Source organism: Gigantopelta aegis, unplaced genomic scaffold (assembly GCF_016097555.1).
Source record: "Gigantopelta aegis isolate Gae_Host unplaced genomic scaffold, Gae_host_genome ctg4791_pilon_pilon:::debris, whole genome shotgun sequence".
NCBI lineage: Eukaryota > Metazoa > Mollusca > Gastropoda > Neomphalida > Peltospiridae > Gigantopelta > Gigantopelta aegis.
The window spans coordinates 3,691-17,472 of record NW_024534045.1 but is presented as its reverse complement, the minus strand read 5'-3'; the positions used below and the strand labels follow the sequence as shown (position 1 = coordinate 17,472).

Below are 13,782 nucleotides of genomic sequence, written 5' to 3'. Positions count from 1 at the left end.
CAATATGCCAACCTACTAAGATATCCACAATATTCTGTAAGAAAGAACACACAATTAATGTGACATAATTATCAGAAACCTCTGTTGAATGAAGGAGCAAGGCACAAAAAATACTAGAAGAAAAATGTTTCTTTGAGCACTAGCTCCTTTACCTATTCAAAACTACTCCTGTTATTCCATAATATTAACTACAATCTCTATGTATTATTGTACACATAACATATGGCATTATAAATCATATTAATAGAACATACCTTAAAGTGGGGCTGATACATTGTGGAGTAACTTTAGCAATGTGTAACAGATTACGTACAACCACTTCTAACAATTGTGGTGTATCAGCACTACCTCCAAAACACTCTGTAAATTCTCAGCTATAAAACTAAATCAGACAACAAATAACACATCAGTCAAATGTAGGACCATCTCTAATTTAATATATCAAACTCACTGGTAACATAGGAACCAAATATTTGCTTCTCTGTATCAGCTTGTAAAGACTAAGGGAAGGAGAGAGAGAGAAAGATAGGGTTTGGCTTTAAGGAATTAAATATATACCTTTGTAATCCAGTCAGATAAAACAGTTCGAACATCATCTCCAATCACATCAGTATGAACTTGTGCAAACCATCCAATCAAATACACTAAAATCAGTGCACAAAATAAATAAATTCATTATATATTATTATTATTTAATTGTTAGTATTGACGGTGTATTACTATGTTGCATGAGATTTATTCAATACAATGATCATTAGATAGTCTCATAGTTTGTAGTATAAACAGATATTATCGTACCTGTGAGCATCTCTTCCTAAAGAGAGAAACAGTGACTTAGACATTGCCCAAGATCGAAGATGATGTGTTATAAAAGCTACAGAGATAGTAATGGAGATATACATTGTGATATTGTGTGTATACGAGAGAGAGAAGAAGAAGGCAATACTTACTTTTCAATGCCTTGTTGCAAAGACTCCCATAATGAAGTAATATTTGTACAATCAAACTAAACAATAAAATTCTAAAAAAAACATAACAACAAGAATGGTGATGGGTTTAATAGTTAAATTGTTAATAATATTACCCTAACAAGTAACAAAAAAATTGTGTGGAATTTATCAACAAAATTAACTGTACACAGTAGCAACATTAAACTAGGCAAACCTCCTCCAGTATCCATCCACCCTATGTCATGTAATATAACTACCATTATTACAGTATTCCTCTCTCCCACCTCCTCTCTTCTCTCTTTCTCTTTTATATAAAGTATTTCAGCTCTAACTCGTTGGTCAGCATTTTCAAAAAGATCTTGAAGTTGTCTTAAAACACGAGAATATTTTATCGCCATCAGTACATTGATCCAACTTGTTTAATAATTGGCTCACGGCAGCATCATCTGTGAAACATTATATTGTATCAATAGATTTAAAAATAAACTGACTATAATTATTAACTTATTATTGTTAATAGAATTAATTAGTTAACAAGGGGTTTCCATCTTACCAAATATTCCTGTCTTGGCTTGCCGGGAACCACTCCGCCATCCCTCCTAGTTGGGTGTCCACCATCTCTTCTACTGCTGTCATCCCAAGATTCTCTACCACAGTACCATTAGTTCGTTCGGTTGGCAAATCGTGGAGGAGGTTCATTATAGCGTGAAGATGAAGTGATATCTTGTCTACTACCATACTTGAACGTTCATGACTCTGCGTCGGGGTTTGTGCCGATTTCCGGAGCTCATAACATCACCACTTTGGCAATTGGCTTGTCGTAATTGTGGATTTGAGTTTATAGGACTTGTCTTTGAGAAAAATATAGAAAGAAAATTGTTGATTCCACCTTGTTACACACACCTCCTAATTTACGGATCGGAATGCGTAATCTCGTCCGCAAGACTGGGATGGGCAGTTTGAGGAGGAGCTTAAATGCAAGGCTACTATTGTAGTACAAACTTGCAATATCCTAAAACATAAATTGTGTTTTTTCAAAAGACTTTTAATGATGGAGTTTTTCATATAATCTGGACTCCTCTACTCAACTTTTTTTTCTCAAGTAAATAAATTGATGTTAAAAAAAATTGAACATAATACAGCACATGTAACAAAATAACTGTTCTTTGATAATTATATGAAAGTAAATACATAAAATATATGATATAAATACAGACAACATTGAAACAAACCAACTATTCACTCTATCATTCAACCATGTATCATTGTCAGAAATAGGAACATACTGTTTCCTTCGGAAAGAGAACTCAACCCTTTTCTTTTAGCCTCAGAGTAAGGTCTGTAAACATAGTTCGTCCCCTGTGACAAGTAGTCATCCATTTCTTGACGAACTTGTGATGTAGTCATGTATGGTGCAATTGTGTCCTTTGATGTTGATGGAGAAAGATGGTTAAAGGGTGGGAGAAGGAAGCCATCTCAGGATAGACATCTGGGGATTGAGGACATTGCTGCTCCTGTAATGAAGGATTTTGATAACTTCGTAATGGAGCTAGTTTAGGTTTCTCGTGACGGTATGTCATTGGTAGGGAGTCCATTTTGTTTTGTGGGTGGGTCTAAAATGCCATTCCGTTTCTTCCATGAGGTAATACTGTTTTGTGTTCTGGGACTGTCTAGGTCTCTTTTCTCAACTTTCCTGTCTTCGTTTATTGATGAGGATGACCCTGATTTACGTTGTCTAATGACTCAACGCTATATTTGCAGAGGATGTTTCTTTTTTCTCTAGTGTGTCATTTTTTTTCGTGAAGGATGATGAAGAGCGTCTTTTTATAACAGTTATCGTTGTGTAATAATGAACTTGCTTTTGGCGGGATTTTAACAAACTTAGGGCAGCAAATCTCTCTTTGCTGTTATGGATACCATCACTACCTGTTCGTGTTAATTTTTCTGCATAATAAGTGGAGTTAGAAGAAGGTAGACGAAAACTACTGTGACTCATACAATTTGTAGACTGGGAAGAAGGAATGAATCACGAGTTACTTGGTAGGGTGGAGTTGATTGTGTTGGTGGATTCCATTTACTGTATTATTAAATACAGCTGGTTCTGAAGACTGGCGTATGTGGCTAGTAAAACCAGTATGAGCTTTCCTATGATTAGGTGGGTTTAGCAGTTTTCCATACGATGAGAATGGAGTGACGATATGGTTGTTTTATCTTCTTCTAAAAATGTTGGAAGACTCGACGGAGTATCAAATTTCAAGTCAAATGCTGCAAGCTTCTTCTTTGGCTTCTTCTTGAAGTTTATGTCGAAGCATTTGCATCTCAAAAGCAAACAGAGCTACGACCTTCTCTCTTTGCCTCCACTTTTACTCTGCCATACTTTTACCATTACTTGTAGGTCCTGCTGACTTGTCCTGCTCTGAAATCTCCTTCGAGAGGAAGAGGTGGAGCTAACACGATCAATATCCTCCTCTACATTAACAGTATAACTTGGTCTTGATATACTAAGACAGTTTATTTCTGGACATTGTCCTCACCTAGAAATTGACGAAGGAGCTCATCATCGTCATCTTTTGTATCATCCACATGTATTTCTAAATGGTCTTTGCAGTTGGCAAATAATGTGGGGTCTCTTGAGGTGTGAGACTCTTTGAGTTATCTCGTGAAAAATAATCACTCGATAGAGTATCTTCTTTAATTTGTCAAGATCTTCAGTAGAACCCAAGCTCAATCTTTTGTCCAACTCCTGTTGCTCTTGAATAGCTAGTTTTTGTTGCTTCACGAATATCTTGTATACTAGAGTGTGCAGTGAGGAGTTTTTGGAGAATAGTTCTGTCACAATCTCTCATTGAAACCTTTAGAGAGAGAGAGAGAGAGAGAGAGAGAGATCATAATTTGCTCAAAAATAGGAATGTTAATTAATCATAACAAAAGACCCTTAGGGTAATGAAGACATATCCAAGTTTTTGTTTATTATTGTGCTACACAACTTAAAGGTTTTCTAACTATGACAAAAATGAGACAAACACAGTACATCATTCACATCCCACGAGTAAAGAACATCAGCTCCTGTAATATATTATTTACGCATAATGGTATAGATCATAAAACAGATCATCATTACATCAGTTCTAGTTCTCACAACACATGAACAAAAACAGTATGTATGTCCTCAATTGACAGAGAGAGCATACACATACAGCTATTATACTAGAATGTTGGCCATCTCATTAAATATCAAAAAAAAAAAAACAATTCACAAATGAACATGTATCTAATTTTCGGCAATAGCACCACTGGAAATTTGAGACTCTTTATCCTAACAAGGTATGCCATATTATCTTTTTTACTAAGAGTAAAAGTAAAAATATCTTTGTCAAAGATAAAATTTATAAATTTCTTCATTCTTTGTAAGAAGAAATTCAATAACCATTGACTAAGTACAGCCAAAGATGGCAAAGGCATTTACTCCATGTCATGGAATTGAGGACAGGGATTGCTAACAACAGCGCTGCTGACCTGTAACATAACCTACATGACGTTCATTGACTATATAGTTATGTCAAAAATGACAAAAATGTGCCCTGAATGCAACATGTTTCACATCAATAACTTAATAATAAATATAAATATAATATATCTTGTAAAAAATGTCTAATGAAGACGTAATATGATAAGGTATCAAAACCTTCAAATTTGAGTGTAGGACACAGCTGAATGATTTTGTGTATAAACTTATTTTAACAGTTATTCATTAATAGTAAACAGGTTGAAATAACTTTACATGTTAATAAAGAGACCAGTTGACGCTGGATATGTTGATTTAGTAACATTATCTCTTTTCATGTTACACATAGTTTATATAGGCTAATATCTAAACAAAAACTAGGCTAAAGTGGTGAGTATCTGAGCCATCGTTCATACCCACACTTAAATTTCTGGGGGATGCAGCAATGAAAGGAGAGGAGAAGTATTCACTAGTAGGAGTGAAGTAAAACAATCTACATAAAGGCTATATTTATTATTACTAAGTAATATAGTACGAAATAGTAGCTACTGTCAATAGTACATAATATGGATGAGAATGCATTAGTAACTTTTGTTAAACATTCTCACTAATTATTGAGATAGCCAATACAATGGTAATGGGGTACCAACAAATGACTTTAATAAAATTACACAAATTAAAAGTCATCTCTATAATTGGATTATATTCATTATAAGGACAGTCATTGATATAATTAATTATACAGTTGATGTAGGTACATAAATAGGCTGGCTGTAAATAACAGGGTCAGACAAGGAGCCGTGAGACCAAGTTTGCCTTCAGGTGTAATACTGATAGACATTATAATAACTTGTGTATGTTTATGAGTCTGTTTCAAAATGTGTAGCAGTGAGTCACAATTGACATCATCATTTTCATACCAGAGACAATTAATGCAGCTAGTGACACAGGCCAACTGGCTTGTGTATTTCTTATACCTTGTATTGGAACAGCAAACCTAATACTGCTAGTAAACAGGAACTACAATTATAGTATGTACATGTGATTACCAGACAATGAGGACTAGCAAATAGTCTGTACTACAACCAGTACATACTCATCATGTTTGTGGCTATACAAAGGTACAAATGTGTCTGTATTGGCTCACAAAACTAACCCAGTAGGCATTATTAGATTACTAAACTACACTCATATAAATGCTAACATAGTATCTTCTTTTCTTAGTGTCAATGATTCAAATATAGACCACACAATACAATGTCTTCCTTTCTGCATTAAACATAAACCAACAGATATTTACTTTAGGGGGGACTATGTTTCTCAACAACATACTAATATACTTGACAAAACACTAATGTACTAATAATATTATATATCCAATACTCATTATATCAGATATACTAGTGTCACATAATTGTAGTATCCTTAAGATACAGGACATGTGGTTACAACAGGTCATACATCACATAGTCAATGCTTAAGGAAATCAACAAATTATATGTTCAGATTGTTTATGACAGAGTATGCCTGTATATTCGATCTTTTAATTGGCCTGGAATTTGTCGTATTTATTGTATACGGACAGATGGGTCAATTTAACTAGTTCAATAATATTTACACAATTACACAAAGGCATTGAACTTTAGTTGTTATAATAATTAAAGGGATATCCTCATATATAATCTCAATTCTCTATATCTCATATCACTAAACTTATTATATCATATTACTTATTAATTACAATCAGAAATATGTATACTTATTGTAAGAACAGGTACAAAGGTCAAATAGCATCTTTTTAGAGAAGAGCCAAACCTTTGACATTCATATATTCAACTAAAAAAACTATTTGGCCTATTCTATTATAAAATATTATCAGCAAATAAAAGGCCAATAACTTTGTCTATGTGTATAACATGTGGTAATCAATTATTCATTACCATATATGTACATGTACATGTATCATACACACAAACAGTACCATAGAGAACACCAATTCTAGTGAAATAGATCAATTAAGTTTGTCTTTATTCCATAAAAGGAAATCATCATTTACCCTTTCACTACCAAAAAACAAAACAACAAAAACATTATGTCAACATGTAGTAAACATATTCAAACGAGAGCAACAACAACACCCAAATGCAGTACAATAGAAGGGTACATGTATACACACTGGGATTATAGACCATTTCTGTTTACCATATGATCTTAATTTACCATTGATAATTATAAACAACATTTAAAGTTGGAATATAACAACGTAAAAAAGATAAAACAAATCATCATGATACCAACTGTTCAAAAATAACAAGACACTACTATAAACATTAAAGGAGAATGGTCTTAACTAAATGGCTTGGGCTTGTAGACTAACAGACAACATACTAAACTAATGTACCTTAGACTACTGTAGTGCTACACACAAGCTGCCCACATGTTTATGCAACAAAAATCACATTTAATTCACATCTTACTATTGCCCATATGTCACATGTTTACACATTAACTCTCATTAATAAAGTATTGAGCAGACAATAGACTAAGTGGTCATAAGCTGAACAAATATGTCTACAAATATTGGGAGTGAGAAAGATAGAGCCATAACAAACCAGGCTGTATCCTGACTGTTATCAATACTTAGGATATTTACAGTAAAACTCTAGTATGAACTGGGTAATCACAAACTGTTATAGATAATATAATATATGTAAAGAGTCATATTAGAGTGTTGTAGAAATGGAGCCTGTGTAATTGTAGACTGAATAGTAGCAAAACTTAGCATGTGGTAGAATCAAGTTATAAGAGTTATAAAAAAGAATGTACTAATGTATCAAAACACTAGTAGTCCTTAAAAGCTAAGAGTTGGGACACACCTTCATTAGCAGACACTAGACACTAGATCCACTCTAAATCCATGCACGTTACCTCATAAGAATAACAACGTCATACTACAAATATCTGTTTGTCTCTTACTGGAACTTGTACAAGTGAGTTTGAATAGGAGTGCATACATACCAACTTAGTATAATGTAATTGACATAGTCAATTTATACTGTTGTGATGTGACAAATTAAAGTGCATTTATGGAGAACAATGTGCTTAAAAGACTAATTACGAAACATAATTAATCATGTTTGATATCAGCTGACACAGTATTAGTCAGGAAATTAATCAAGAACTTAGTGAACTATAATAGCATACAGGATATGAGAGTGATAAACCCAAGAATAGGATATGTATGAAAGGAAGACGATACTGTGGGTAGTTAACTTTAGAGAATAAATATAACCAACATGATGTTTAAAATAATATATGGTAATAAATATACCCTACATGATTAAAACTAAACATCAACAATTTAACTTATCTCCAGTTCTCATAATAAATATAACATTTAATTTAAAAAACAATATTCTCAAAGGTGAGCACACACACACACACACACACACACACACATCCACTGCTCTTTTTCTGTTTTAACTCTCAACTACAAAGCATTCTTATAGAACAATACCACAATATGACACTAAACTCTCAGTAAAATATTTGACTCTATTTGTTTTATATATGAGGAAGCAACGAAGACAACACAAAATAGCTAGCATAGGTTTAATTTGGGAACAAGAGGAATAAAATGCCTGACATTTCAAGCAATCTTTTGCCACTGGTGCATACAGCTGTCACTTAGATGACATTAAAGTTAAATTACAATAAAATCGTATATGAATTTAATGAGATATGTCTGTACAATTTGTAAAGATAAACACGAGACACATTTTTTATAATTGGGCCAATTTAGAAAGGCCACATCAAATATAGATGACAATAGCTGTCAACTTTCTTAACACATTGCACAGTATTCAATATAAAAAGGTGAGTGGGCGTTTTTAAATTCCCTACTTGTTTAACAACAAGACCAATGCTGTGTACGCCAGTGAAAGGGATGAATAGAGTGATAACAGTTTGACGCTGCCAATAGTCTCAACTTCCTTCTTAGTTAGTCAACTTGTACAATATATCATCTTGTAGTGCATTATATTTGCTATATATTGAACATTCAATGTTATTATGGATTATTCAATGCATGAATGTAGGAGCATGTTATCTACATAATAACACTACATAAATTGGAAGAAGGAATGATGGAAAGTGAGGAGAGAGTTATTACTACAACGATATACTATGTGACCAAAAATTTGACCAAAGTATAAGGAACTCTATGTGATGTTATAAATCTAGAGCAGACTGTCTGCACTTAATAACTTCGTCACTTTTTTATCTGGACACAGCTGTTAAAACATTAATTCCATATATACTGTATACATGTACAAGACATAGTTATATTTGGGAGTCAAGGCTCTATTGTTAGCAATACTCTTCAAAGGTCAACAATATGGTATGTAACAAGTTAATGGGATATAGTACATGTCATCATTATTACATGTTAATATTCTGATCTCCTGAAGAATACATGTTAGCACTAAATGTAGTATTATTACTAAACTAATTAACACTATTTCTATAAAGCACACTAAAAACGAGTTATTATATAAGAAATCCTGAACACATGAGTCATTATATGATATTCCACCCTTTGCTGCTAAATACACCTTTCAAAATCTTTTATCACAAGAACCACAAAGTTTATGATACTAAACTCGAGAGACTTACCAATTCTTCTTTGATCCACTTTACAGCAGAAGCTAACATAGTTAGTCTCTCTCCATCATCCACTGATGTCAAGTCCACTGAAGATAATCCACTGTTGTGCTATTCTCGTCATCTTGAGACAAATCTTTTGGACTCAAAGAGGTCATTAGAGACCAGATCCTACCGACATTATTCCTTTCTATATCTTGATCTCTCTGCACATACTTTCACGATGTGAATAGTTGTAGTTTCTGTTGACTGTCTAGTGACAGGACGCTTTAAATAGTATTCACAACAAGAGTTTTGGAAAGAAACTCGTGGAATGCGCTACGGCTTAATTAAAAATCATGAGCTATGAATAATAAATAGTAAACGCCTAAGCAAGGGCGTGGTATTATTAATAAGGCTGCTATCACCTCTCCTCCCCCTCCACCTTAGCTTGCTAAGCGTTTGTGCAAGCATCTAAAGAGAGAAAAGGATGATGAAATCAGAATGTAAGTGATAACATCATTTAATTTCCATGTAAAGTGCGTTCAGTACAACCGTTGTTGCTTATAGCGTTGTGCAATAATGACCTAAACTAGCTGATGAAAAAAACGATGGTGCAACACGACGCATAATAAATAGCCCGAATTGATCAGTGTGTTTAGATCAAATTTTAAAAGTCTACAATGTTATAATTATAAACTGTGAAACTGGATCAAGTTAGTGTTATTACGGGCATCAATTGGAACAGCCATGGCAGTTGTAAGACTATTTTATTGTTTTAAGCAATGCTAGAATCTATACTGTTATTATAGATGTACTGGCTATTATATTAACTGAAAAAAGGAAATAAAATCTTCATTTTTTGTATTTAGTGTTTAATATAACCTATTGTTCTTTTGTTCTTTTGTCTCTTTTCATTTTATTCTGTGATCCCTGTGTGTCAGCTCTCACTACTCAAAGGCAGCAGAGGACTAGACCAAATATTAGCAACTACAATAACCCATTATTAGTACTAACTGGAGTACTATTTGAACTTATTATCTAAAGAGATAACAAACATACTTTGAAGCAGATCTTCTTCGTTCATATTCGTTTATTTTTCTACATTATTGTCATAACTCTATTTTTCTACATCTACAAACCTTACATTACTTGCTGTTAATAGCTGGGCTGTTTATATTTAAATAGAAGTATTAATGGCTACCAATATAGACGTCACTATTGATATAGAGACAACCCCACTATCCCCTATTAAAGATATCAAAATGACGGACTCTGTGACAAATCTGGAGTCAGGTGACTCCACCTCTCTGAGGAGGGTTCTCCTCCCTCTTCAATGGATGAAGTATGGATGAGGCACCTGTTCCTAAGGGGTGTGGTATCGGAGTGTTTGGCTACGAGGGAATTCCAAGTGGAGCAATGGGAAAACAGTTGATTCCAAAGGTGAGTTAATCAATTGATAGTTACAATAATCTCTCTCCCTTTCTCTATCTATCTCTAGTTTGCAGTATGTTAATCCTTCAGCTGATGAGTTTGATGGACTAGTCTCTGCCTAAAACTCAGATGGAGGATGGACAAGGTGAAGTTATGATGGAACTCGGAGTGGAGGTATGAAGTGTAATATAAATATAGAATTGTTATGGAAACATACAAACCCATATGGTAATTTAATACTGTAAATAACTGATTCCCAAGTTAGTAGTCGTATAGTTAATGTGTCACCTTAATACATGTAACTCCAGGTGTCTCTTCTTTCCTAGGTGGTTGTTCTAGCAAATGGTCTCTCAGAGGATTAGATGTGGCCAGTATATCTACCTTACATGCTGTGCTGCAGCTTGTGATGCAGACTGACAATACTGAGGAAAGAGAACAGTTTGAGGGGAGGACTGATGTCTGACTGTCTGGTCAGAAGAAAGTAGACGAAGATGACTTCCTTGAAGTGAGGTATGGAGAAAACTAATGATAGCCTTACCTCTGACCTCTAGTACATGTAAAAGTGTGGTGTTGATAACCTTACCTCTGACCTTAAACAACTGTAGTGCATGTAAAGTGTGTGTTTGTGCTATGTAATTTGGATCTTTCCTTCACATTACAAGCTTGTTTAAATACAATTGTAAGAATGGTATCAGTAGGACTGCTACTAACCAAGCTATATATAGACTATGTTTTCCTGTGTCCTGGTATGAACAGCTATCAGTAGATTGTATGTGTCTCCTAGTACTAACAGGACACAGTATATTAACTACATTGTGGTAGTTTCGTTGTTCATACAGTTGTGTCATTGACTGTAATGAACTCCATTGCTACCTATACATTTTATACTGTTAATATGTACATAGTTCCATTGTCTGTTTAATTTTAAGCAGTCAAATATAGCTACCTCTAGCAAAGGATATGACAAGTCTTTGTTACATGAATTGTTACATTGTTACTTGTTGTTTACCAGAGTTGCTGTTGTGGTAATGTGATGCTGGAAAGAGTACCCTCTGGGAGTGCTGACTCACTTGTGAACTGGATAATGGGCGTGGTCATGCAAGACAGAAATTGTTTCGTCATAAACATGAAGCTGAGAGTGGGCGTACTTCTAGTGTGGGGTCTGATATACTGGGATTTGATAGTGAGGGAGGGAATTGTTAACAAGACAGATGGAGGATGGTAAGATAGATACTTTAAAAAGTTTGATGACTTACATCTCTCTCTTTCTCTGTAGGAAGTCTGGATTGGCTCACATTTGCCGAGCCTCCTCTAAGGTGCTTACCTTTATTGATTTAGCTGGCCATGAGAAATACTTGAAGACTACCATATTGGTATGACTGGCCATGCTCCTGACTTCTGTATGTTAATGGTAAGATGAGTAAATTAATACTGACTCTTTGATATAAGAGGTCTTATTGAATCTCATATTCTCATTCCTATTCCTTTCTAGATTGGTTCCAATGCTGGAATTGTGGGTATGACTAAAGAACATCTTGGTCTGGCTTTAGCTCTCAATGTACCAGTGTTGTAGTGGTAACAAAGATTGATATGTGTCCTCCTAATGTGCTCCAAGAAACTATGAAACTCTTGATACGAGTCTTGAAGTCCCCCGGGTGTCGTAAGATCCCAGTGATTGTTTTTTTCAATCTCAAGATGATGTCATCACCTCTTGCAACCAAATTTCACATCAGCCAGGTAAAGTCACATGACTAAGTTAGAATGTGCTTGATCAGACGTGCTTTACTTTTTCTCCTTGTTTAGATTGTGTCCATTTTCCAAGTGTCCAATGTAACTGGTCATCATTTGGATCTGTTGAAGTCTTTCCTCAGTCTCCTCTCAGCCAGAATGCATTCACATGAAGATAACCAGCTGAGTTTCAGATTGATGAAACTTATTCCTTGCCAGTAAGTAAAATGAGCATCATACTCTAGTTTTAATACAATCTAATTGTGTTCTTTCTTTTTTGTTATGCTCAGGGTGTTGGTACTGTTGTATCAGGAACTTGTCTTCAGGAGTGATCTCTCTAAATGTATACTTGCTCATGGGACCTAATTCTCTTGGGGAGTTCATCCCAGTGGCCATCAGAGGTATCCATCGTAAGAGACTTACCAGTTAAAGAAGTCAAAGGAGGACAAACTGGCTTCATTTGCACTTAAGAAGGTATGGAGAATGTGAACAAAATGTCAAAAATAATTGTCATCTGTTATAGATTCGTCGTAACCAGAATCCGTAAGGGTATGGTAATGGTACATCCTGCTATGAATGCTGTGGCTTTGTTGGGAATTTGAAGCTGACGTTTTAGTGTTACATCATCCAACAACTATCTCACCTAAATACCAACAATGGGTAAGACTGACTGAATAGATAAAGTATCATTTCTTGTAGGCGGTTAGTTCCTTCATAGTTTGCTTTGTGTTTTATTCTCCACTGTCTTTGATTTCTCTTTCTTTAGTTCATTGTGGTAGTACCCGTCAAACAGCTACCATTGTTAGTATGACAAAGAACATCTCAGACTGGAGACAAGGCCACCTGTCTTTTTGCATTTTATCAAGATCCAGAGTATATTCACACAGACTCAAGGATGGTGTTCCGAGAAGGAAGGACTAAAGCCATTGGTACTATAACTAAAGTCTACCCATATCCATTCCTAGTAGTGGATCACTCGTGTTTGGTTTTATTGGAGGTATGCCTCACCTACTGCCCATGCCTAAAAAGAAACCATCTCAAGTACCTAAAATAATGGGAGGTATTTGCTCTCCTAAAGGTCGTAGAGACGTGGAAGTAAAGTGCGTGTATATCAAGATAAGACAAGTGTTTGAGACTGTACCTCCAGTAGTAATACCAGATCATAAACCTTAAAAAGTTTGTAGTTTTGTTTGTTTATTAGTGTTGGTTTATTATACCAAAATACAGTAGAACCTGTCTATATACTTTATATAAATCATTTCATTATCTTAGGATAGAAATTAGCAAACAGTACAAATTGAGATTATTTGATGTAATCATGGATAACTTGGTGTAAATTGATGGATGTGTAATATGTAGATTTATTGACATTGTGTAACACAATACAACAGCATACAACAACACTCATAGGTTTGAAAGTGAACACACAGCACACACACATACAATAGCCATGTTAACCACAATATACCTGATGTTCTTCCTCAAGACAAGGTTTGGTTTGTAAGAGAGCTAGAAAATATACAA

General features: G+C 34.6%; 1 pseudogene; it reads left to right on the top strand.

The window, feature by feature from the left end:
• The first annotated feature begins 10,443 nt into the window (after positions 1-10,443).
• On the top strand, positions 10,444-13,255 carry LOC121366116 (annotated as a pseudogene).
• The last annotated feature ends 527 nt before the right edge of the window (positions 13,256-13,782 follow it).